Genomic DNA, 26,596 nt, shown 5'->3' with positions numbered 1-26,596 from the left:
AAGAAATGGGATTAGTTCTTCTTTAAATGTCTGCTAGAATTCAGCAGTGAATCCATCTGGTCCTGGGCTTTTCTTTGTTGGGAGGGCCTTTATTACTGTTTCAATTTCTGTCTCAGTTATGGGTCTGTCTAGGTTTTCGATGTCTTCCTTATTCAATTTTGGTAGATGCATGTGTCCAGGAATCTATCCATTTCTGATAGGTTTCCCTGTTTGCTGGCATACAGTTCCTTGTAGTAATTTCTGATGATTCTTTTTATTTCTGTGGTGTCTGTTGTTACATTTCCTTTTTCATCCCTGGTTTTATTGATTTGGGTCTTTTCTTTTTTTTAGTTAGTTGGGCCAATGGGGTGTCAATTTGGTTTATTTTTTCAAAAAACCAGCTTCTCGCTTGGCTGATTTTTTGTAGTTTTTTTTTTGATTCAATCCTGTTAGTTTCCCTCTGTTTTTAATTATTTCTCTTCTTAATGTTCAATGTGACTATTGATACATAGTGACTTTGCCCTGCCATTTTCCCTGAGATATTTTCTAGTATATGCTTTGAGCTTCCCATGCTCTTTTACTGGTAGATTTTCTTCCTTTACTTTCTTTCATATTGATGGCCGTGTTTGTGTGTTTCTGAGTGTAGCACATCTTTAAGTATCTTTTGCAGGGCCGGACGAGTGGCGGCAAAGTCTTTCAATTTCTGTTTGCTATGAAAGGTCTTTATTTCACCTTCATTCACAAATGAGAGCTTAGCAGGCTATAATATTCTGGGCTGGCAATTTTTCTCTCTTAGCACCTGTGCTATGTCTCGCCATTCCCTCCTAGCCTGTAGTGTTTCTGATGAGAAGTCAGCTGTGAGTCTGATTGGAGATCCTCTGAGAGTAATCTGACGTTTCTCTCTTGCACGTTTTATGATCTTTTCTTTATGTTTCACTGTGGTGAGTTTAATTACCACGTGTCGTGGTGAGGATCTCTTTTGGTCATGTTTAGTAGGGATTCTATGAGCTTCCTGTACTAGGATGTCTCTTTCCTTCTCCAAACCCAGAAAGTTCTCTGCTAGTATCTCACTAAAAAGGCCTTCTAATCCTTTCTCTCTCTCCATGCCTTCAGGAACTCCTAGAACCTGAATGTTCGTTTTTTTAATAGTATCCTGTAGATTCCCAACAATATTTTTTAGATTTCTAATTTCCTCTTCTTTTCTTTGGTTTGACTGTATCCTTTCCTGTTCTCTGTCTTCTAAGTCCGATATTCTCTCTTCTGCTTCACCCATTTTGTTTTTAAGGCTCTCTAATGTGTTTGTCATTTGATCTATGGAGCTCTTCATTTCATTTTGATTTCTCTTCACTATCACACTTTCCTTTTCTACGTAGTTTCTGCGTTTCATTTTGATCCTTCCTTAAAATTTCATTTTCATGAGAGAGATTTTCAATCCTGTCCAATAAGGATTTCTGTAGTTCAGGATTTGCTTTTGAAAACTTCTAATTGTTCTTATCATAAATTTTTTGAAATCCGTATCTTGCATTTCTTCTATCTCATCATCTTCATAATCTTGGCTTGGGGTGTTTTGTTTATTTGGAGGCATCATAGTGTCATCGTTGATCTTGTTCCCTCGATTTCTGTGTTTGTTGCTTGGCATAGTTAATTCTTCTTTCGTCACTGTGCGTTTTTTTATTTTATTTTATACTATGTCCATGTTAAGTGTACTTCCTGCTGTTGGAGGAGCCTTGGAATCTTGAGATTGGTGTGGCCTGAGAGCTCTGCTTGGTTCTTCTGGGTTACGGGTGTGCAAAGGTGACACCCTCAGGTTATGCATGGTAAATCTCTCTCTATTTATTTATTTATTTTATTTATTCAGGAGGTAAGTAATACCGCACTGCACGGCTGTGCAGAATTGATGGTATTTAGCTTCCGATCTCTGGCTTTTACCCAAAGAGTCTGTGCAGGCTCAGTTTCTCCTCTGGACTCCCACTGGGTTGCCTAGGCTACTGAATTGTAGTGACTCAGTTCCTTAGCTCTCCCCTGTTGTTATGTAAATCCAGAGAGGGGGCCTGCTCTTTGTCTTCTTGCAAACTCTTGCAAGCCTTGTAGCCTTGCAACCTTTGCAAGGTTGGCGGAGAGAGAAACCCCCCACTTTTTTTTCCTTCTCTCCTGTAGTCTGTCTGGTGCACTTTCCCACTCCCCTCTAGATTCTGACCGCCGTTTCCCCGCCAATGCCTCGGGTTACTGAGCTCACCTCCCCTTCCAGCGCTGATGTGTGGACTCGGAGTCCTGGGCGTCCCAACTCTCCCCGTTGGTGTCTTTGTGACATCCATTCCCCTTCCCGCACTGGCGCCCAGACCCTGCGGCTCCCGCGGCTCAGCTTCCGCGCGTTGGGCGACCTTGTTCTCCCAGTAGGTCCTCCGAGTCACAGCCACTAGATCCAGAAGAGTTTCCTCTGCAATTTTTTCCTGATCCTTTTTCTGAGGCTACCATAACTCCACTTGTATTAAACTAAATTTTCCCGGACTATCGGTGCGCACCCTCACTATTCCGCCATCTTGGCTCCGCCGAAAAAATTTCTTTAATTTCTCTTGGCCACTTTCTTGCACACATTTCTCAGAACCATCACATTCTGGTGTAGTGATTTTCTCTTGAAGAGTTTTATATGCTTTGTTTATTCCTGAGTTGTAGGTTACAGTAAATTTATCTCCCATTGCTGAAGAGTATCTCTAGATGCAAGTTTCTTTGGTTTAAAATGTTCTTGGTTGTTGTCATTTTTGTTATTTTACATGTGTTCTGGCTTTCAATTTTTATGTAATTGTACTGAATTATTTTTAAGTAAGTTCCCTTTTTTACCTGCTTGCCACATTAATATCTCTACCATGTAACTGAGATTTACTTATGGCAAACATCATATAGCTTATTTGTAAATAGTGTATCACTATTTAATATTTTATTTGTTCTTTGAATTTATTATTACTATCTATATATATCATCATTCATTATATTTCTGGTATATGGCTTATATTTGACTTATCTTCATTTTTTAATTATCCAATTATAATACAACTGTAATAGACTCTTGATCATTAAATGCATAAACATGTTATTGTCACTGTATAATTGCTTTATTTTTTGGCTCAGTGTTAATTCTGCCAATCATAATATAAATTATGTCTTACTCCATTGAATGTATGAATAATAACATTATATATCATGATCAACCTAAGGTAAGCCAATCTTCACAATTGAAACTTAATACATCACCTTGTTTGCCTTTTTCATGATGTGATCATCAAAATAAACATTTTTGGTAAGTTTTATTGGCCATATTATTATGCACCTCTCATGAGAACTGCCTTTGGCAAGTAATTCTATTTTGAGGTGCAGACACTTTATAGCAAATGGCATAAACTTCCCTTGATTTTTGCTATGCTTATTTATTTTCTCAAATGTAGCATAATAGTTATGCCTGTAATTCACTAAATGACTTCACATCTGTGTAACTTCACGTCTATGTATACACTCTATGTGTATCTATTTGTCTATCTGCACTTAAAACAAAATGAATTTTTAAAAATACAATTAAGGAGATACAAATTAGAAATGAGAAACAATGATTTGATCAGCCCTTGTCCTGACTGTCGAGGAACAACTTAATTCTTTATCCTTTTTAGTATTTTTTGTTCTACTTAATACTATTCATTGTACTCTTTAATTAACACACAATTATTCTTGGTTGTTTAAATTTAACCGAAAAGTGATTCCTGTTAAATATAAGAGTGGGAATAAGAGAGGGAGGAGATGTACAGTTCGGCACATGCTGAATCAGACTTACACCTAATGGGAGAGTTAGAAACGTGCCAGGGATTCCAACTCAATCCAATCAAGGTGGCATCTCACTTGTCCAAGTGATCAGTTTCAGGTCACAATTGATCATAATGAAAGGATTAAGAGTTAAAGGGATCACAAAAACAAGACTAATGTCTGCTAATACTAACTGAAAGAATTAAAAAGGAGTGAAAGATGCAGCATGGGAAGCAGGATACACAGCAGACTCATAGAATGGCAGATGTCCTAAACAGCACTCTGGCCTCAGAATCAGCCCTTAAGGCATTCGGATCTGGATGAAGAACCCATGGGAGTATTTTAGGCATGGAAAGCCAAGACACTCTGGCAAAAAAAGAAAATAAAAACAAAACAAAAAAACCGACAAAACCTAGGCCTGCACCACGGCTCACTAGGCTAATCCTCCGCCTTGCAGCGCCAGCACACCAGGTTCTAGTCCCAGTCGGGGTGCCGGATTCTGTCCCGGTTGCCCCTCTTCCAGGCCAGCTCTCTGCTGTGGCCAGGGAGTGCAGTGGAGGATGATCCAAGTCCTTGTGCCCTGCACCCCATGGGAGACCAGGATAAGTACCTGGCTGCTGCCATCGGATCAGCGCGGTGGCCATTGGAGGGTGAACCAACGGCAAAAGGAAGACCTTTCCCTCTGTCTCTCTCTCTCACTGTCCATCTGCCTGTCAAAAAAAAAAAAAAAAACACAAGACCTAAATGAAAGATCTTTGCGAGTGAGATCCCAGTGGAAAGAATGGTCCATCCAAGAAGGAGGTACCTTTCTCTGAAGGGAGGAGAGAACTTCCACTTTGACTATGACCTTGTTTAAATAAGATCAGAGTTGGCAAACTCAAAAGGCTTCCAAGCCTTGGCAGCTCATGATAAGAGCCTAGGGTGATTACTGATGCAATAAATAAGAGTGTCAATTGTAAAGTCAACAACGGGGGTCACTGTGCACTTACTCCCCATGTAGGATCTCTGTCCTTCATGTGTTATACTATGTGAATTAATTGTATAACTTGTACTCAAAGAGTACTTTATACTTTGTGTTTCTGTGTGGTGCCTACTGTTGAAATTTTTACTAAGCATATATTAAATTGATCTTCTGTATATAAAAATAATTGAAAATGATTCTTGATGTGAATGGGATGGGAGAAGGAGCGGGACATGGGATGGTTGTGGGTAGGAGGGAGGTTATGGGGGAAAAAAGCCAGTGTAATCCAATGCTTTTCTTTGGAAATTTATATTTATTAAATAAAAGTTAAAAAAATAAAAAAAGACATGAGGAAATCAAATTTTCTGTTGTATAAGACATGATTGTTATCTAGGGTAACAAAAAGACTCCATACTGTGACTATTAGATAATTTGACAAATGAAATTTATATCATTCATATACACCAAAAGTAACCTCTCTGAGAAAGAACTTACACATTGCATCACATTCATAGTACTTACCCACCTCAAATACATTGGAATAAATTTAATCAAGGATGTGAAAGATTGATACAAGGAAAATTAAATATTAATTAAAGAATTAGAAAACACCAAAATGAAAAATATTTTCCACGTTCATGTTTGAAAAATTAATATCATTAAAATGAACATACTACCAAAACCAGTTTACAGATTCAGTGCAATCCACATCAAAAATCCAAGAACATTCTTTTCAGAGCTAGAAAAATAATCCTACACTGCATACAGAGACAAAAACTATCTGAAATGCCCCAAGGAATCTTTTTTTAACTTGTAGTTAAAAGACATAAATTTCAAAAGTACAACTTTTGGATTATAGTGGCTTTTCCTCCCATAACCTTCCCCCACATGCAACCATCCTATCTCCCACTCACTCTCCCATCCCATTTTTCATCAAGACGCATTTTTAATTATCTTTATATGCAGAAGATCAGCTTAGTATATACTAAGTAAAGATTTACACTGTTTGTACCCACACAGATACACAGAGTATAAAGTACTATTTGCCTCAAGCAATCTTAAACAATAATGAACAACTGGAGCAATCACATTCCCAACTTTCATGATTTTTCAAGAGAGGGATATTATAACTAATGTAGGATTAAACTGACATGTCAACCAGCAGAACAGAAGAGAAACTCCACAAATAAATCCATAAATACACAACCAATTAATATTTTAGAAATGTGCTTGAACAGTTAGTTCCCTGGAGAAAGGATAGTTTACTCATCAAGTGGTATTGGGTAAAGTAGATTTCCATATGCAGAAGTTTGGGACAATTTCATTACCTTACATGTTGAGGTATCACCTCACTCCAATTAGAATGGCTATTATCCAATAATCATAAAATAACAAATGCTGGTGAAGAAAAAAGAAGATGCCTAATACACTGTTGGTAGGAATGCAAATTAGAACCATTATGGAAGTAATATGGAGATTCCTTATAAAAGTGAACCTGCCATCTATCCCAGTTCTCACACTTCTGTGAATATATCCAAAGGAAATGAAGTCAGCACATGAAAAAGGTATGTGATCTCCTGTTTCTATAGCAGTCCACACTGGTAAAGAAATTGAATCAACATAAAAGTTCAACCATTGATGAATGGATAATAAAAAAGGGTATGTATACATGATAGATTACTTGGACATAGGAATAAAGATATCCTGACATTTGCAACAAAGTGAGTGAAACTGTATATCATTGTGCCAAGTGAAATAAACCAGATAAAAACCAGCATCATATGTTTTCTCCTATATATTATAGTTGACCTATATAGAAAGAGTTTATATTTGTGTGGATATCACATTATGTGGCAGAGTTATAAATAATGCCCTCATTTAATTTTACTGCATTCATGGCAATATAACCTATTTCTTTACTTTATGATCATTGTCATTAATTTCTTTTTTTAAAATTTTATATATTTATTTGAGAGGTAATGTTACAGACAGTGAGAGGGAGAGACAGAGATAAAGGTCTTCCTTCCGTTGGTTCACTCCCCAGATGGCCGTAATGTCTGGAGCTATGCCAATTCAAAGCCAGGAGCCAGGTGCTTCTTCCTGGTCTCCCATGCGGGTGCAGGGGCCCAAGCACTTGGGCCATCTTCTACTGCTTTCCCAGAACATAGCTGAGAGCTGGATTGGATAAGGAACGTGGAGACTAGAACCAATGCCCATATGGGATGTCAGTGCGGCAGACAGAGGATTAACCTACTGTGCTGTGGCGCTTGCCCCTATCAAAAATTTCATATTATCTGATATTAATGCCCCATGTTCAAAAAATAGTATATAAGTATGGATACAATATCTCTACATGATGTGAATATGGCAAATTGTTAATTTTTAAAAGATTTCTTTATTTCAAAGGAAAAATACAAGAAGGGAATAGAGAGGGGAGGGAGTGAGGGGGCAATCTTCTATCCACTTGTTCACCTCAAAATGAATATAAAGGCCAGGAATGGGTCAGGCTGAGGCCAGGAGATTCATTTGTGATTCCCACATGGATGCAAGGAATCTACATACTTGGTTGTTCCCCTGCTATTTTCCCAGACACATTAGCAGGGAGCTAGATTGGAAGTGGCACAGCTGGGATTCAAACAAGTGCCCATATGGAAGGCTGGTGCTGCAGGTATAGGCTCAAATTTCAGTGCCTCCCCATTGTCAAAATTTCTAAATCTTAGAATAAATTTGGAAAATGATTCTAGGACCACACAAAAATGAAATGTCACACTGTACCCAATGCATGTGTATAATTATTAATAAACTTTAATTAAAAATATGATTGTAGCAAACCAGACTCAAATCTAGTAGGAGAAGAAAATAATTAAAATCAGAGAAGAAATCAACAGGATTGAATCCAAAATATCATTACAAACAATCAGCCAAATGAGGAGCCGGTTTTTTGAAAAAATAAACAAAATTGACACCCCATACTCCCAAAAATTAAAAAAAGAAGAGAACAGACCCAAATCAATAAAGCCAGAGATGAAAAAGGAAACATAACAACAGATACTACAGAAATAAAAAGAATCATCAGAAATTACTACAAGGACTTGTATGCCAGCAAACAGGGAAACCTATCAGAAATGGATAGATTCCTGGACACATGCAACCTACCTAAATTGAACCAGGAAGACATCGAAAACCTAAACAGACCCATAACTGAGACAGAAATTGAAACAGTAATAAAGGCCCTCCCAACAAAGAAAAGCCCAGGATCAGATGGATTCACTGCTGAATTCTACCAGACATTTAAAGAAGAACTAACTCCAATTCTACTCAAACTATTCAGAACAATTGAAAAAGAGGGAATCCTCTCAAATTCTTTCTATAAAGCCAGCATCACCTTAATTCCTAAGCCAGAGAAAGATGCAGCATTGAAAGAGAATTACAGACCAATATCCCTGATGAACATAGATGCAAAAATCCTCAATAAAATTCTCGCCAATAGAATGCAACAACACATCAGAAAGATCATCCACCCAGACCAAGTGGGATTTAGCCCTGGTATGCAGAGATAGTTCAACATTCACAAATCAATCAATGTGATTCACCACATTAACAGACTGCAGAAGAAAAACCATATGATTATCTCAGTAGATGCAGAGAAAGCATTTGATAAAATACAACACCCTTTCATGATGAAAACTCTAAACAAACGGGGTATGGAAGGAGCATTCCTCAACACAATCAAAGCAATTTATGAAAAATCCATGGTCAACATCCTATTGAATGGGGAAAAGTTGGAAGTATTTCCACTGAGAGCTGGTACCAGACAGGGATGCCCACTTTTACCACTGCTATTCAATATAGTTCTGGAGGTTCTAGCCAGAGCTATTAGGCAAGAAAAAGAAATTAAAGGGATACAAATTGGGAAGGAAGAACTCAAACTATCCCTCTTTGCAGACAATATGATTCTTTATTTAGGGGATCTGAAGAACTCTACTAAGGACAGTCTATTTAATAAATGGTATTGGGAAAACTGGATTTCCATGTGCAGAATCATGAAGCAAGACCCCTACCATTCACGTTAAACAAAAATCCACTCAACATGGATTAAAGAAATAAATCAAGACCTGACAGCATCACATTATTAGAGAGCACTTGAGAAACCCTGCAAGATTAGGTACCAGCAAAGACTTCCTAGAAAAGACCCTGGAGGCTCAGACAGTCAAAGCCAAAATTAACTATTGAGATTGCATCAAATTGAGAAGTTTCTGTACTGCAAATGAAAGTCAGGAGAGTGAAGAGACAACCGCTAGAATGGGAAAAAATATTTGCAAACTATGCAACAGATAAAGGGTTGATAACCAGAATCTACAAAAAGATCAAGAAACTCCACAATATCAAAACAAACAACCCACTTAAGAGATGGACCAAGGACCTCAATAGATATTTTTCAAAAGAGGAAATCCAAATGGCCAACAGGCACATGAAAAAATGTTCAAGGTCATTAGCAATCAGGGAAATGCAAATCAAAACCACAATGAGGTTTCACCTCACCCCAGTTAGAATGGCTCACATACAGAAATCTACCAACAACAGATGCTGGCGAGGATGTGGAGAAAAGGGACACTAACCCACTGTTGGTGGGAATGCAAACTGGTTAAGCCACTATGGAAGTCAGTCTGGAGATTCCTCAGAAACCTGAATATAGCCCTACCGTTCGACCCAGCCATCGCACTCCTTGGAATTTACCCAAAGGAAATGAAATTGGCAAACAAACAAGCTCTCTGCACCCTAATGTTTATTGCAGCTCAATTCACAATAGCTAAGACCTGGAACCAACCCAAATGCCCATCAACGGAAGACTGGATAAAGAAATTATGGGACATGTACTCTATAGAATACTATATAGCAGTCAAAAACAATGAAACCCGGTCATTTGCAACAAAATGGAGGAATCTGGAAAACATTATGCTGAGTGAAGTAAGCCAGTCCCAAAGGGACAAATATCATATGTTCTCCCTGATCAGCAACAACTAAATGAGCACCAAAGAGGAGACCTGTTGAAGTGAAATGGACACTATGAGAAACAATGACTTGATCAGCTCTTGTCCTGACTGTTGGTGTACAATGTAATACTTTATCCATTTTAGTATTTTTGTTTTGTTTTGTTTTGTTCTAAGTACTATTGGTTGAACTCTGTAGTTAACACACAATTATTCTTAGGTGTTTAAATTTTAACTGAAAAGTGATCCCTGTTAAATATAAGAGTGGGAATAAGAGAAGGAGGAGATGTACAATCTGGGACATGCTCAATCAGACTTGCCCCAAATGGTGGAGTTAGAAACGTGCCAGAGGATTCCAATTCAATCCTATCAAGGTGGCATGTACCAATACCATCTCACTAGTCCAAATGATCAATTTCTGTTCACAATTGATCACACTGATAGATCTAAGAGTCAAAGGGATCACATAAACAAGAGTAGTGTCTGCTAATACTAGCTGACAGAATCAAAAAGGGAGAGAACGATCCATCATGGGAAGCGAGATACACAGCCAACTCATAGAATGGCAGATGTTGTAAGTAGCACTCTGGCCTCAGATTCAGCCCTTAAGGCATTTGGATCTGGCTGAAGAGCCCATGAGAGTATTTTAGGCATGGAAAGCCAAGACACTCTGGGAAAAAAAGAAGACCTAAAATAAAGATCTCTGTGAGTGAGATCCCAGTGGAAACAACGGGGCCATCAAAGAAGGAGGTACCTTTTTCTGAAGGGAGGAGAGAACTTCCAGTTTGACTATGACCCTGTCCGAATAAGATCATAGTTAGCGAACTCAAAAGGCTTCCATAGTCTTGGCAACTCATGACTAGAGGCTAGGGAGATTACTGACCCCATAAACAAGAATGTCAAATTGTTAAGTCAACAACAGGCGTCACTGTGTACTTACTTCTAATGTGGGATCTGTCCTTAATGTGTTGTCCAATGTGAAGTAATTCTATAACCAGCACTGAAACAGTTTTTTACACTTTGTGTTTCTGTGGGGGTGCAAACTGATGAAATCTTTACTTAATATATACTAGATCGATCTCCTGTATATAACGATAATTGAAAATGAATCTTGATGTGAATGGAATGGGAGAGGGAGCGGGAGATGGGAGGGGTGCGAGTGGGAGGGAAATTATGGGCGGGGGAAGCATTGTAATCCATAAACTGTACTTCGGAAATTTATATTTACTAAATAAAAAAAGTAAAAAAAATAAAAAAATGATTGTATAATTCAAATGTTATCACATCTAAGTGTCAATAGCACCTTTATTTTAGATCATTTTTATTAACTTGGAAACCAGTTCAGTATCCTTTCCCTTCTTCACTCTATCCGATCCACTCAAGTACTAGCAATGACAGTCATGTTTTCTATGCATTTGCTTGCTTTGGATATTGCATGTATGGACAATGGGATTCAATTATTCTCATGAACAAGGAGGAGCCTCCATCTTTGGAGGAGTTTGGGCCCTACCTCTCAGTTTCACTAACCCAGGACATAGTCCCAGCCAAAGTTGATAAATGAAGATGTCTTTTCACAGCCTAGAAGGAGGGAAAAAGCAGTTGTGGATTTAAACAGCACTCAATCTCCAAACACACCCTGTAACTTTATAGATTTTTTCATTAAATATGTCCTAATTTGCTATATATTCTTGTTAACATTTACAAATACAGTAACTGGTTGATATTTGTTTTGTTTCTAAGTACTGGTTCATAGAGCTACATCATATCATGCTAGAATCCACTCTAGGTATTGATTGAATGAATGGAATTCTAAGTGCTTTGTGAATTATTTTGGTAAACTGCTCCATAGTAAGGATATATTTGTTACTAAAACAAAATCAAATAGTCAGATGTGAATAACTCAGTTATTGATATGCTTTGGAGATGCTAAGTTGACATATGTATCACTGAAACTTTCCCTTATGTTTAAAACTCTGTGTTATTCCATCCATGTTCATTAACTTTCTGAAATTATAAAGGTGTCAAAAAACATATGAAATTAAATTGGACCATCTTATGATATTATGGAAAGTGGTAAAGCAATTAAATCCACAGTGATCTGCTGTACAGTCAGTTTAGTTAATGCTTAGAAGATAAAAGAATGCATTAATAAAAAACCTTTGCTACAGTAATTTATGATTTCTTAGAATGTATTTTTCCTATGTGTCATTTAATCCTATTTCCCAACTTTGACTAACAACAACTAAAAATTTTAAAGGTCTTTAGGAAAACACCCTTGATGTAGATGAGTCTATATGCTGTAAATTGCAGTTTATAGTTTGATCCTAATACCTCAGTGTTTTTCAGGAATTAAAAACATTGCATATCATATAACTCTTCTGTAACTACAGAATTTGTTGGCATTTTTCTACTGCTCATCATTTTTAATATTTTCTAATATCTCATCTTATATATTATATTGGAGTTGTACTCACATAAGCATCAAACATTTTCATTCTAGTTTGTACATGTGAACATAGCTGTGTGTGTCTGTGTGAACATGCCTCCATGCTTGGCAGAGACAATATAGAAAATATGAGAACTTTGTTTCATGCCTAAGTGTATATGTAAAACTTAACTGTGTAAATCCCATGTCTGTGCATAAACCATTACAAGACCAAACACTCTTTAATACCCACTTATATTCAAATTCTAGTGTTTAACTTGGTTATGTTTTAAATATCTATTTTTCTCAATTATCCCATTCAATAAGAAGAGATTTAAGTTTCCTTGTTGCAGGGCAGGTATTGTTTATAGTTATGCAATTTGTGTGTAATATTAGCTTTTTGTTTTAAAAAATATCTGTAGGGAGACTGCATCTGTACTTAGAGTGAATATCTGTGTGATTTTTCTAGTCATTGTCTACCAAGCAAGTTTCAGACCAGGCAGTCATTTTCAAAATATTTGCATCAAAGAGATAAATGTTGCACACAAAAATGCAAATTGTAGCCTCCTTTAGAGGAATTCATTAATAACAAGAAATTGGATCAATTTTCCGAAGTGCCTGCCTGCAGCCCATATGAGGCAAAATAGGCAGATTAACACACATTCTGCCCAGCATGAGACACAGTGCACAATAATAGATTTACATTTTGTGATAACCTTGAGTTCTCAATTTCTATCCACTCATTAAATTCCCAAAACTCAATAAATCAATTTCATGTTTAAAATTCAGGAAATAGAGTCTGTAATATCAATTATGATGAAAATTAATAGAGATAATAGAAAATTTAGTAAAATTTACAAACACAAAGTAAACTGATATTGTAAGCACCATCAATAAAAATTGGAATTTAAATGAAAATAATGTATATACAATATAAAAATAAAGAAAGTGGGGCAATGAAGAAAAGAAGATGCAGAAGGAGAAGGAGGAGGGGATGGGGGAGGGGAAGGATGGGAATTAAGTATAAAACCAGCAAAGGTATTCATATCCACCAGTGGATAAGCAGCCAAACTATCCCTGTAGTTGGGACTCTTGAGAGTCAACAAGGGATTGAGATATATGGGCTATAGATATGAGGAAACAGAGGAATGGCATGGGCTAGAATCATAGGGATTGCAGAGACAAAAGGAGATACTGGCTACAGGTAAATAGCATGGAAACAGCTGAGTGATGCCATGACTTTTAGCAAATCGTAAAGTGATAACCAAAGATTGCCATAAGCTGGAAGTATAAAGGGAAAAAACACTCCAGGGTAGGAGTGAAGTCAATTTCTATAAAGGAATGGAGACACAGGAGTCCTGACATGGGCTGTGTGGATCTGGGAGGTCAGCATGTGAGGGGAACATAAGGATTACATGCCTAGGGGCAGGAGATACATGAGGATTGGCATAGGATGCAAGCACACTAGGAGACCTTGAGGAAAGATGTGCTGTAAGCCAAAGCGATGAAGACCCTGCAGCCAGCCCTTGCTGCAGGCACAAGGATAATAGGCTACTAAGAGCTGACTTGGATGGCAAAAGTTTTTTTTAAGTGACAAAGTACAAGGATGAATATGAGTCCTAGTCACATAGGATGGTAAAATTGCTGATAATATATGGTTTTCAGGAACAAGATCAGGGATACACAAAGTCTGGCATAGCTGGAAGTTACATGGGCTTGAGACAGCAAGAGGCAGAGAGTTGGCAGGCTATTGGTACAGGATTTGGAAACACAGAAAGGAATACAGGAGATGTCATATAAATCAGTGCTTACAGAAATTTATAGGCTCAAGTGACTATGTGAGATATCAGAGACCTAAACATTGTGACATCCTTCTTAAGAACTAAAATGAATTATATAACAATATAGGAAAGTGAGAATGGAGAAACACATCAATCTAATACTTTTAGTAAGACTGTAAAACATCTGCCATTCTATGAGTCTGCTGAGTATCTCACTTTCCATGTTGGATCACTCTCCCCTTTATTTACTCCATCGGTTAGCGTTAGCAGGTACTAGACTTGTCTATGTGCTCCCTTTGACACTCTGGCCTCAGAATCAGCCCTAAAGGCATTTGGAGCTGGCTGAAAAGCTCATGAGAGTATTTCAGGCATGGAAAGCCAAGACACTCTGGCAAAAGATCTCTGCGAGTGAGATCCCAGTGGAAAGAACAGGTCATCAAAGAAGGAGGTACCTTTCTCTGAAGGGAGGAGAGAACCTCCACTTTGACTATGACCTTGTCTAAACAAGATAAGAGTCGGAGAACTCAGAGGGATTCCATAGCCTTGGAAACTCATGACTGGAGCATAGGGAGATTACTGATGCCATAGACAGGAGTGTCAATTGGTAAAGTCAACAACAGGAGTCACGGTGCACTTACTCCTCATGTAGGATCTCTATCCTTAATGTGCTGTACATTGAGATTTAATGCTATAACGAGTACTCAAACAGTATATTTCACTTTGTGTTTCTATGGGGGTGCAAACTGTTGAAATCCTTACTTAATGCATACTAAACTGATCCTCTGTAAAAAAAAAAAAATTGTCAACTCCCAACTTGACTCTCACTGGGATTAAACATGACAATAGGTCTGCTCTGATTTCATCATCATTTAAAAAAAATCATCTATTATTTTTCACTTTATGTTTCTGTGTGGGAGCAAACTGTTGAAATCCATACTTGATGTATACTAAGCTGATCTTCTGTATATTAAGATAATCAAAAATGAATCTTGATGTGAATGGAAGGGGAGAGGGAGTGGGAAAGGGGAGGGTTGTGGGTGGGAGGGATGGTATGGGGGGGAAGCCATTGTAATCCATAAGTCGTACTTTGGAAATTTATATTCATTAAATAAAAGTAAAAAAAAAATTAAAATAGAAATAAAAAAAAAGACTGTAAAACAGAAAAAATAAACAAGAAAAAGTGTTTTTTTTCTTTTTTTTGAATTTTGATAGGTATTATTAGCAGAGGACAGATCAAAATATGTTGGAAAATTCATAAACATACATTTATTCAGGAAATACAATTACTAAAGTCCTCGATATTTCAATGATTATTCCACATTACAAAATTTTCACATATACTCTTTTAAGTCTATACACAAGCCATACTGACATTCTTTTCAGATAAGCCATGATAATTTCTTCTATTAAATGATATAATATCCATTTTAATGATGAACACAGTATTTGCGCCCAGCTACTGAAATTCTTGATCAGAAAGCTTTGAGAAGTTTAGAAGAGAAAGACAATGGTATTTTTAAAAACTCACCTGAATCCTCTAACCCTACAATACTAGACCACAATAATCCAGTAAATGGTTTAAGTGGCTATATAAGACCACAAGTGATTATCATTGACAACACTTCTCATCTGCAATTTTTAAACATGCTTTTTCAAATAATAAACACTTATTTTCTAAGTTTTAAAGAAATGAGGACAGAAAGATGATATTATTTAAAGATTACTTTTAATCTAGTGGTAGATTTATCTTTAAAAAGAGTATACTTCAATTACTTTCCAAATAAAGAATGCCAAGTCACCTTTAATGTCTAATAAACATAATCACTCATTAAATAGTTGTAAACTGAATTATTCCATTTCAATACTTCCAAACAGAATCCAGTTTAATTAGATCATTTTACATAGGTGAAAATTATTGGATCTCAGCTCTGGGTGTCCATTAGAATCACCAGGGAAGGTTTAAGAAAATGAGTGATTCAGACTTAGTGGTTATATGATGGGACACAGGTATCAATATTCTTCAAGCTCTGTAGGGTGCTCTGATGTGCAACAAAAATTTTATCAACCCATTTTGAAATATCAAAACAATAAGTAGAAACTGGAGAAGTGAGTAATTTATACCTGTAATATATAAATCAAACACCTATTATATACTTACTATGTGCCTAGTTTTATTAATGACTCATCCTTTATAAAATGAAAATTCCCTTCATTTCCTTTCTATACTAGACCACTACTGTACATCTTTGCCACTGAAGAACTGAATTTCTCTGTGCTCAAGATTTCAAATTCTGGAAGACACTAGAAAACTGCATTAGTGATGGAAAGAATCTACTGCTGCTCATGCTCAACAGGAGTGAGCAAAACTACTGTATATGCCTCCTCCAAGCTATCCTTATTTTGAGAAATATAAATAGGTGCCAACCCACACAAAGAACAGATTGTGGATTACTGTAGAAAAAAACGCTTACTCAGCGTACTAAGTTTCAACGCCCAAAAGATTAAACTTGGCTGGCAGTTCTAAAACAGCTGAGACACAGAACCAGGAAGATGTAATTTATAATGAAATGTTAGCTACTGCACTTGTAGTTACACTAAAATAAGGTTTCTTCAGTGTTTACTTACTTTGTAATGAAAGAATGTAACAATAATATTACTGTTTTCATATGCACCAATACCTCTCTTTAATATATAAAGCTCTATAAGTAATAATTTTACAATTAAATTAAAATACATCCATAATTTTTTATACTACTTTGGTCTCAACATTTTAAAACATCAATTCCAAAAATATACAATTTATTTATTTATTTATTTATTTTTTTGACAGGCAGAGTGGACAGTGAGAGAGAGAGACAGAGAGAAAGGTCTTCCTTTGCCGTTGGTTCACCCTCCAATGGCCGCCGCGGCCGGCGCCCTGCGGCCGGCGCACCACGCTGATCCGATGGCAGGAGCCAGGTACTTCTCCTGGTCTCCCATGGGGTGCAGGGCCCAAGGACTTGGGCCATCCTCCACTGCACTCCCTGGCCACAGCAGAGAGCTGGCCTGGAAGAGGGGCAACCGGGACAGAATCTGGAGCCCCGACAGGGACTGGAACCCGGTGTGCCAGCGCCGCAAAGTGGAGGATTAGCCTAGTGAGCCGTGGCGCTGGCCAAAAATATACAATTTAACAACATGATCCTACCAATAAGAAGTACATTTTGTAGTGTACTAAAGGCACATTTAACCATGCAATCCAGTATTGAGTTCTAAATCATAAATAACAATGCTGGTTGACTTTTATTCTGAAAAATCACTGACACCTGGAATAATCTTTTAAGAATCACAGTGCTCACAAACATGCAGAAAAAGGTATACAGGAAAATTATTTTTAAAACAAGAGCAGAGGTGTTGGCACTGTGGCATAGTGGATAAAGCCACCACCTGCAGTGCCGACATCCAATATGGGTACTGTTTTAAGTCTAGGCTGCTCCACTTCCAATCCAGCTCTCTGTTACGGTCTGGAAAATCAGTAGAAGACTGCCCAAATCCTTGGGCCCCTGCACACACATAGGAGAGCCAGAAGAAGCTCCTGGCTCCTGGCTTCAAATCTGCCCAGCTCTGGCCATTGCAGCCATTTGGGGAGTGAACCAGTAGATCAAATACCTGTCTCTTTCTCTGTGCCTCTGCTTCTCTATAACTCTGCCTTTCAAATAAATAAATATTTAAAAAAATACGTCAAATTAATAAAGGCTAGTAAAATCCTCAAGGAAAAGTAAAGATATGCCACATAGATAACCAATGACAGAAATCCAAACAGCATTGTTCTTGACCAAATTTATAAATTTTTCCAAGACAGTGTGAAGATATTCTTAAATGCACAATGTTTTTCTTTCTTAAAACTTAAACCCAGGATCACCACATTATGAAACAGATTTATCAAAATATTACATAACATAGGAAACTGCTACATAAACTAAATAAGTTGAATCAGTGTTTGAAAAATCAAAATAAAAATGAACAAATTTGACTAGCAAAATTTCCAGCCTAGATTTGTAGAACTTTCCAAATATTCAAGGCAGGAAAACAGTTCTCAATTTCCCAAATTCATGAAAAGTGGTAATAAACAGGGAATGTGTTAGAATTTCTTTTCTGAATGCAGCATTACATTGATGCCACACTCAGATCAGGACATGAACTAAAAAGGAGCTTAAAGAACACATCCTTTATAAAGAAGAGATACACATATTTTAAGGAAAGTGTTAATGTGAAGCAAAATATGATATCATAAGAGATCAATAAAAAGTAAGATAGACTCGAAGTTGCCAAGGTGGTTAATATTTCAAAATAAACCATGTAAATAACTCATGTGGAAGAAAAATGGAAAAAAATCACATGGTCAGTGAGATTAAAAGTTGAAAATCTTTGAATAAAATTCAGGTCTAATCACAAAAACAAATTGTGAGTAAAATAGTAAAAAACAGCTATAACTCATTATAAATAAGATGGGCTACAATGAACATGTAATATACGGCATAATTATCATAGAATGCTGAGAGCTATTTTCCCTGGGAACACACCTGTACAAGTCTCTCTCACTTTCTGTCTTAAATAATGTCCTGGATGTGAGTTAGGAAATTGAAACAACAAAAAGAAAATTTTATGTATAAGGATATGCTTTTAAGAACCAAGCTGTCAATACATGTTAATGAAACTATTCTACAATGCGATAATCCAAAAAAAAATCCAAAACAAATAAAAACTGACAAGAGAATTAAGCAAGATTACTGTGTGTAAGATCAATATATAAATCCAGTGTGTTATGACATACCAGTAAGAAAAAACAGACAACAGTATTAAATAACAGAATAAAGACCAGCAAGTTAATATCTTTGAGAAACGAGAGAAAGAAAGGTCAACCTACGTAATATATTTTTTTAGTATCTTAAAATAGTCCTGGAATCAATATTTTTTAAAGTCAAATGACCTGAAAGAAGGGCCAAGAATATAAATAACATAAAGAAAAGGCCCAGAAAACCGTAAAGATTCAGCACTTTGTTACTCAGGAGAAGATTATTGAAAGTCCAAGAGTCACAAGATTTTAACAGGGTCCTGGACAAAGCAGGAAGGGGGAGCTCTGGTGTTGTGATCATCAGGGAGGTGAGAGCAGCCCCTGCTGTTGGGAGGGTCAAGCTGCAAAGAGGAGACAGTTTCAGACCTGAGACCCAGCAGAGCTGCTCTCTTTCCCCACCTGCCACAACCCCAAGCTACTGCCCTCATGCTAGGAGCATTTTGATTGGCTGAATTTTCTCTCACGCTATCCGTGCTCACGGTTAGGGCAACTTTAAAATCAGGCACTCTAAGGCAACACTGCTGAACCACACCGGGTCTTCTTTTCTAGCATCCCAATACTAGGCTTTCTGAGTTTGTTCCTGAGAGGCCTTTGCTGCACTGTGAACTTCCCTTACCATAGGAACCCTCAGGAGGATGCTAGGACTCCTTGGAAGCTGGAAAGTGGTGAGTGTCTGAGACCAGTAACCTTGTGAGCTGGGCCAGTAGCCATGACCCTGGTGTCCTGTCCTGTCTAAATGAAGAGCGTTTGTGTAAAAACTGGGGCCTCACAGCTTTCAAAATTGATGGTGATAACAGAATCCACATGGAGGACTGAACTTCCAAATATGATCTGATATCCTTAAGTTGAGAAACCAGGTCACAGGTATACAATTCATTCCTGTCAGCACAGCTCTTCCTAGAGTCTGAGTCAGTTTTCTTGTTGCTAATAACAGAATAGCACAGTATCAGTAATTTAGAAATAAATGGTATTCGTCTCATGGTTTGGGTCCAAGGTTGGAGAACAGTATCTGTTGATGGTCCTCTTGTTGGCAGAGGCTTGGGTGGCACAGAGAACATGTGAGAAAATAATGGAAGTGCAGGAGAGACAAATATGAAATAACTTCTATAGCACACACCTGGGAATAAGCAGTAACTCAATCACATGAATGGATTTAGCCTAATCACTTCATTAGGGTCCCACCTGTTCCCAATGATTGATTTCTCCTAATTGGGATTAAATGTCTCTGCACCCTTGTGTGGAGAGTAAAATCTGTGTAAAGGCAAATCATTCTCCATCTCCCAACCCCAAGCTAACTGGTTTGAGAACTGAAAATCAAATGCACTGCTGAAAACACAGTAGTTTCACTGTGCATCCAGAGTTGGTTTAGTCAGATGATAACTTGTAGCAACTGAGAATATCTCAGAACATCCAATTCTGCTGACTGCAAAAGGGTTTATAAATTTGAGAGTTTTTTTCATGACTGGTAAAAGAAAAAAAATCTTTTCTCCTTAATTCCTGGCCCATGGATCTTAAGACCCAGGTATTTCCTGAGTGATAAGAGTGGCTATGATTCTGTCTAATACACAAATTTCAGGCAATAGCTAAACTGATTCTAATAAGATAGCTTTAGATGGGATCTCTGCATAACTTCAGAATGGGGAATGGAGCCAGAAAAACACAGACATGCTTTTCATTGGTATCTGCTTGAGGTGTGTTTGGACTAATGTTTGAATATGTGATGTCTGCTAACTCTGTATAATATCAGAATTGAATTATTTGAAAGTTAATAGGTTTTGTAGAGGTATTGTTTGATATTAAGCAAACAACACACATTTGGTGTTAGTGATGATGAAAAAGCCTGCAAACATCAGATTCATAACTGATTTTGAGTGTTTGATTTCTAGTGAGAATTCAGACCCTGGAGGAGGGAGCCAATGAAGACTGTTGGGAGGGAAAAGTAGGAAGTGTGGAACTCTCAAAATTAAATTATCTGGCTGCTAAGGTTTGCCTTACTCTGTTCCTGAGAGTAAATCCCCTTAGTCTGCATCTCCTGAAAGTGATCCCTAAAGTCTGGGAACCTGGGTAGCCTTCTGAGTTTGGGGTCCCTTGTTACTGTGGGATAAACAGGTTGTTTCCAGGGCTGAGATTTTTTTATTGTATTTGTAGAAACTTGCTGCCTTTTAATTACACTTTTGCCACCTATTTATACATTGTGTGCCATGATTTCAGTGTTATACATTTATACACTTGCATAGAACCCTATTATACGGTAATAAAACTTTAAAGCAAAGGGAATTGTTGACATCTTTGTTTTCTGCTAAATTTGAATAAGAATGTTATCATCCATAAAGTCAATATCCAGGAAAATATAGAGGCCTTGGTCAGTTCAGGTGTTTTCCCAATCCCTTCTATGTCTGCCTCCACAGAGGAACACGTCCTGGTACTTGTTTGATGTTTTTGTTTGCTTATATTCTGTTTCTCTAAAGCATGATTTTTCTTGCTTTTTGTTTGACATTTGTGACAATATCTTTCATGATTTGTGTTCCTCATCTGCTAATTCTTGGTCAACTTTTTTTTACATTATGACAAAATGCTGTCATATTATAGATTGTGCATAAACTCTGATTCTGTAGGAAATATTGATAGCACATGGATTATCTTTTCATCCATATGTACCGATGTGTGTGATTTTACAACACTTGGAGTGATCTATTTATTTTCTCCATCTAGTGTTAGCTAAAGTATCTGTATAATGACATATTTATAACTACTAATTACACCTTGTTTGGTATTTATACCATTGGATTTATCTGTTGTAACTGGTGTTAAATGGACCATGTTTCTGCATATTTTTGATTTAATCATTTTATATCTTCATTTTATTTTACTTTTGAAATCCGCACATATGTATCCTAAGTTGACAAAAATGTAATGTATTTAGCGCATAAAATGATGTTTGGAGTATATATAAAGACAATTACCATATGTATTATATAATATTACCGTTTTGCATAATGAAAACTTTTATAACCTAATGAATTAATTATTTTATAGTACACAATATTATAATTAATATTTTCATCATGTTATACAACAGACCTCTTGAATTTATTTCTACTATGCAAAGAAAATGTGTTTTCTTTTTGCCAATGTTAATTCAAATCCCCTCCATGTGTATTTACATTCCAATAGTTTATCTATGGACAGCAAAAGGTGAGGCCCTGCTTTAAATTTAACTATGTAATTCTCTATATTTTAATTGGCATATTTAGGTGGTGTACTATTAAAATGATTATAGTTGATATAGTGTGTATCATTTGTTGTTATATTATTCTTTTTTTTATCTTTTATTTAATGAATATAAATTTCCAAAGTACGACTCATGTGTTACAATGGCTTCCCCCCCCCATACCGTCCCTCCCACCCACAACCCTCCCCTTTCCCACTCCCTCTCCCCTTCCATTCACATCAAGATTCATTTTCGATTCTCTTAATATACAGAAGATCAGCTTAGTATACCTTAAGTAAGTATTTCAACAGTTTGCTCCCACACAGAAACATAAAGTGAAAAATAATAGATGATTTTTTTTAAATGATGATGAAATCAGATCAGACCTATTGTCATGTTTAATCCCAGTGAGAGTCAAGTTGGGAATTGATAATTTCTTTCTTTCTTTCTTTCTTTTTTTTTGTTACAGAAGATCAGTTTAGTGTACATTAAGTAAAGATTTCAGTCGTTTGCACCCCCATAGAAACACAAAGTGAAATATACTGTTTGAGTACTCGTTATAGCATTAAGCCTCAGTGTACAGCACGTTAAGGATAGAGATCCTACATGAGGAGTAAGTGCACAGTGACTCCTGTTGTTGACTTTACCAATTGACACTCCTGTCTATGGCATCAGTAATCTCCCTATGCTCCAGTCATGAGTTTCCAAGGCTATGGAATCCCTCTGAGTTCTCCGACTCTTATCTTGTTTAGACAAGGTCATAGTCAAAGTGGAGGTTCTCTCCTCCCTTCAGAGAAAGGTACCTCCTTCTTTGATGACCTGTTCTTTCCACTGGGATCTCACTCACAGAGATCTTTTGCCAGAGTGTCTTGGCTTTCCATGCCTGAAATACTCTTATGGGCTTTTCAGCCAGATCCGAGTGCCTTTAGGGCTGATTCTGAGGCCAGAGTGCTATTTAGGACATCTGCCATTCTATGAGTCTGCTGAGTATCTCACTTCCCATGTTGGATCACTCTCCCCTTTATTTATTCTATCGGTTGGTGTTAGCAGATACTAGACTTGTTTATGTGCTCCCTTTGACTCTTAGTCCTTTCATTATGATCAATTGTGAACTGAAATTGATCACTTGGAGTAGTGACATGGCATTGGTACATGCCACCTTGATGGGATTGAATTGGAATCCCCTGGTATGTTTCCAACTCTACCATTTGGGGCAAGTCAGCCCGAGCATGCCCCAAATTATACATCTCTTCCCTCTCTTATTCCCACTCTTATGTTTAACAGGGATCACATTTCAGTTAATTTTCAACACTTAAGAATAACTGTGTGATAATTACAGAATTAAACCAGTCATATTAAGTAGAACAGACAAAAAAAATACTATGAGGGATAATGTATTAAGTTGTCCATTAGCAGTCAGGGCTATGCTGATCAAGTCACCATTTCTCATAGTGTCCATTTCACTTCAGGAGGTTTCCTTTTTGGTGTTCAGTCAGTTGTCACCGATCAGGGAGAACATATGGTATTTGTCCCTTTGGGACTGGCTTACTTCACTCAGCATGATGTGTTCCAGATTCCTCCATTTTGTTGCAAATGACTGGATTTCGTTGTTTCTTACTGCGGTATAGTACTCTAAAGAATACATATCCCATAATTTCTTTATCCAGTCTACCGTTGATGGGCATTTAGGTTGGTTCCAGGTCTTGGCTATTGTGAATTGTGCTGCAATAAACATTAGGCTGCAGACCGCTTTTTTGCTTGTGAATTTAAACTCCTTTGGGTAAATTCCAAGGAGTGGGATGGCTGGGTCGAACGTTAGGGTTATATTCAGGTTTCTGAGGAATCTCCAGACTGATTTCCATAGTGGCTTAACCAGTTTGCATTCCCACCAACAGTGGGTTAGTGTCCCTTGTTCCCCACATCCTCGCCAGCATCTGTTGTTGGTAGATTTCTGCATGTGAGCCATTCTAACCGGGGTGAGGTGAAACCTCATTGTGGTTTTGATTTGCATTTCCCTGATTGCTAGTGATCTTGAACATTTTTTCATGTGCCTGTTGGCCATTTGGATTTCCTCTTTTGAAAAATGTCTATTGAAGTCCTTGGCCCATCTCTTAAGTGGGTTGTTGGTTTTGTTTTTGTGGAGTTTCTTGATCTGTTTGTAGATTCTGGTTATTAACCCTTTATCTGTTGCATAGTTTGCAAATATTTTTTCCCATTCTGTCGGTTGTCTCTTCACTCTCCTGACTGTTTCTTTTGCAGTACAGAAACTTCTCAATGTGATGCAATCCCAATAGTTGATTTTGGCTTTGACTGTCTGTGCCTCCCGGGTCTTTTCCAGAAATTCTTTGCCTGTGCCAATATCTTGAAGGGTTTCTCCAATGTTCTCTAATAACTTAATGGTGTCAGGTCGTAGATTTAGGTCTTTAATCCACGTTGAGTGGATTTTTGTGTAAGGTGTAAGGTAGGGGTCTTGCTTCATGATTCTGCACGTGGAAATCCAGATTTCCCAGCACCATTTATTGAATAGACTGTCCTTGCTCCAGGAATTAGTTTTAGATCCTTGATGAAATATAAGTTGGCTGTAGATGTTTGGGTTGATTTCTGGTGTTTCAATTCTGTTCCATTGGTCTATCCATCTGTTTCTGTACCAGTACCATGCTGTTTTGATTACAACTGCCCTGTAGTATGTCCTGAAGTCTGGATTGTGATGCCTCCGGCTTTGTTTTTGTTGTACAAGATTGCTTTAGCTATTCGAGGTCTCTTGTGCCTCCATATGAATTTCAGCATCATTTTTTCTAGATCTGCGAAGAATGTCTTTGGTATCTTGATTGGGATTGCATTGAATCTATAAATTGCTTTTGGGAGAATGGACATTTTGATGATGTTGATTCTTCCAATCCATGAGCATGGAAGATTTTTCCATTTTTTGGTATCCTCTTCTATTTCTTTCTTTAAGGTTTTGTAATTTTCATCGTAGAGATCTTTAACGTCCTTGGTTAAGTTTATTCCAAGGTATTTGATTGTTTTTGTAGCTATTGTGAATGGGATTGATCTTAGCAGCTCTTTCTCAGTCATGGCATTGCTTGTGTATACAAAGGCTGTTGATTTTTGTGCATTGATTTTATATCCTGCCACTTTGCCAAACTCCTCTATGAGTTCCAATAGTCTCTTAGTAGAGTTCTTTGGATCCTCTAAGTACAGAATCATATCGTCTGCAAAGAGGGATAGTTTGACTTCTTCCTTCTTGATTTGTATTCCTTTGATTTCTTTTTCTTGTCTGATGGCTCTGGCTAAAACTTCCAGAACTATGTTAAATAGCAGTGGTGAGAGTGGGCATCCCTGCCTGGTGCCAGATTTCAGTGGAAATGCTTCCAACTTTTCCCCATTCAATAGGATGCTGGCTGTGGGTTTTTTATAAATTGCTTTGATTATATTGAGGAATGTTCCTTCTATACCCAATTTGCTTAGAGTTTTCATCATGAAAGGGTGTTGAATTTTATCAAATGCTTTCTCGGCATCAATTGAGATAATCATATGGTTTTTCTTCTGCAGTCTGTTAATGTGGTGAATCACATTGATTGATTTGCGAATGTTGAACCATCCCTGCATACCAGGGATGAATCCCACTTGGTCTGGGTGGATGATTTTCCTGATGTGTTGTTGTATTCTATTGGCCAGAATTTTATTGAGGATTTTTGCGTCTATGTTCATCAGGGATATTGGTCTGTAATTTTCTTTGAGTGCTGCATCTTTCTCTGGCTTAGGGATTAAGGTGATGCTGGCTTCATAGAAAGAATTTGGGAGGATTCCCTCTTCTTTGATTGTTCTGAATAGTTTGAGAAGAAATGGGATTAGTTCTTCTTTAAATGTCTGGTAGAATTCAGCAGTGAATCCATCTGGTCCTGGGCTTTTCTTTGTTGGGAGGGCCTTTATTACTGTTTCAATTTCTGTTTCAGTTATGGGTCTATTTAGGTTTTCGATGTCTTCATGGTTCAATTTAGGTAGATTGCATGTGTCCAGGAATCTATCCGTTTCTGATAGGTTTTCCTGTTTGCTGGCATACAGGTTCTTGTAGTAATTTCTGATGATTCTTTTTATTTCTGTGGTGTCTGTTGTTACGTTTCCTTTTTCATCTCTGATTTTATTGATTTGGGTCTTTTCTCTTCTTTTTTTAGTTAGTTGGGCCAATGGGTGTCAATTTTGTTTATTTTTTCAAAAAACCAGCTTCTCGCTTGGCTGATTTTTTGTAATGTTTTTTTGGATTCAATCCTGTTAATTTCTTCTCTGATTTTAATTATTTCTCTTCTCCTACTAGATTTGGGTTTGGTTTGCTGCAGTTTTTCTAGGTCCTTGAGGTGCGCTGAAAGCTCATTTATTTGGTACCTTTCCAATTTCTTGGTATAGGCACCTATTGCTATAAATTTGCCTCTCAATACTGCTTTTGCTGTATCCCATAAGTTTTGATATGTTGTGTTGTTGTCTTCATTTACTTCCAGAAAGTTTTTGATTTCTCTTTTGATTTCTTGAATGACCCAGTGTTCATTCAGGAGCATGTTGTTCAGTCTCCATGTGTTTGCATACTTTCTGGGGTTTCCTGAGTTGCTAATTTCCAGCTTCATCCCGCTGTG

At 37.3% G+C, this 26,596-nt stretch overlaps 1 long non-coding RNA gene across 1 annotated transcript in view; it reads left to right on the top strand.

The window, feature by feature from the left end:
• Positions 1–19,109: 19,109 nt before the first annotated feature.
• Positions 19,110–26,596, top strand: part of LOC149123459 (uncharacterized) — a 40,046-nt gene continuing 32,559 nt past the window's right edge. Inside the window, exon 1 of the long non-coding RNA XR_016216695.1 lies at positions 19,110–19,422. This is a non-coding gene — a long non-coding RNA (uncharacterized LOC149123459). The remainder of the gene's footprint in view (positions 19,423–26,596) is intronic.

Source organism: Oryctolagus cuniculus, chromosome 11 (genome assembly GCF_051225735.1).
Source record: "Oryctolagus cuniculus isolate XC-2025 breed Fujian yellow rabbit chromosome 11, ASM5122573v1, whole genome shotgun sequence".
Lineage (NCBI taxonomy): Eukaryota > Metazoa > Chordata > Mammalia > Lagomorpha > Leporidae > Oryctolagus > Oryctolagus cuniculus.
The sequence above is the reverse complement of the archived record's forward strand: the minus strand, read 5'-3'. Positions and strand labels throughout refer to the sequence as shown.